A 1,450-nucleotide genomic window follows, 5' to 3' on the forward strand; every position below is an offset into this window, starting at 1 on the left:
CTGCCCGGAGGCCGGGCAGGTCCGGGGGCCTTCGGCGCGGGCGGCGGGATGCTCCCGCGGGGGAGACGAGCCGTGCTGGGCCCCGGGAGGGAGGCCCGGGGTCGACCTGGCGCCGGGGCTCCGGCCCTGGAAGTCCCGATGAGGTTTTTCAAACGGCCCGTGCCCGGGCCTTCGCTCCAGGAGGGCGGACACTTTCGGCGGTTGCCCCCGGTGGCTGGGCCGGGTGCCGCATCTACAACATTGCCAGGAAAGGTCCGCGGAGATTTTCGGGGACACGGTTTTCGGGACCCTAGATGCCCATCTTCGGTTCCAGGAGGGCGGGCAGGGGTACCTCCGGGACTGGACCGTGCTGCAGGAGGGGCTCAACCCCGGGTTTGGCTCCATGTCGACTGGAGCTCCGGCCCAGGGGCGGGCCGGGCGAGAGTTCCAGGAACCCGGCCGCGATTCCGGCTTCTCCCCGGTGCCCTGCCCGGAGGCCGGGCAGGTCCGGGGGCCTTCGGCGCGGGCGGCGGGCTGCTCCCGCGGGGGAGACGAGCCTCTCTGGGGCCCGGGAGGTTGGCCCTGGGTCGACCTGGCGCCGGGGCTCGGGCTCCGGAAGTCCGTATGAGGTTTTTCAAACGGGCCTTGCCCGGGCCTTCGCTCCAGGAGGGCGGACACTTTCGGCGGTTCGTCCCGGTGGCTGGGCCGGGTGCCGCATCTACAATATTGCCGGGAAAGGTCCGCGGAGATTTTCGGGGACACGGCTTTCGGGACCCTAGATGCCCATCTTGGGTTCCAGGCGGGCGGACGGAGGAACCTCCGGGGCCGGACCGTGCTGCAGGAGGGGTTCAACCCCGAGTTTGGCTCCATGTCGACTGGAGCTCCGGCCCGGGGGGCGGGCCGGGCGGCCTGGCCGGGCGAGAGTTCCAGGAGCCCGGCCGCGATTCCGACTTCTCCCCGGTGCCCTGCCCGGAGGCCGGGCGGGTCCGGGGGCCTTCGGCGCGGGCAGCGGGCGGCTCCCGCGGGGGAGACGAGCCGCCCTAACGCCCGGGAGGGAGGCCCGGGGTCGACCTGGCTCCCGAGCTCCGGCCCTGGAAGTCCGTATGAGGATTTTCAAACGGGCCGTGCCCGGGCCTTCGCTCCAGGAGGCCGCACACTTTCGGCGGTTGCTCCCGGCGGCTGGGCCGGGTGCCGCATCTACAATATTGCCAGGAAAGGTCCGCGGAGATTTTCGAGGATACGGGTTTCGGGACCCTAGATGCCCATCTTGGGTTCCAGGAGCTCGGACGGAGGAACCTCCGGGGCCGGACCGTGCCGAAGGAGGGGGTCAAAACCGATTTTGGCTCCATGTCGACTGGAGCTCCGGCCCCGGGGCGGGCCGGGCGGCCTGCCCGGCGAGAGTTCCAGGAGCCCGCCCGCGATTCCGGCTTCTCCCCGGTGCCCTGCCCGGAGGCCTTCGGCGCGGGCGGCA

The sequence above is a fragment of the Alligator mississippiensis genome, unplaced genomic scaffold (assembly GCF_030867095.1).
Source record: "Alligator mississippiensis isolate rAllMis1 unplaced genomic scaffold, rAllMis1 scaffold_20, whole genome shotgun sequence".
In the NCBI taxonomy this organism is placed as follows: Eukaryota; Metazoa; Chordata; order Crocodylia; family Alligatoridae; genus Alligator; species Alligator mississippiensis.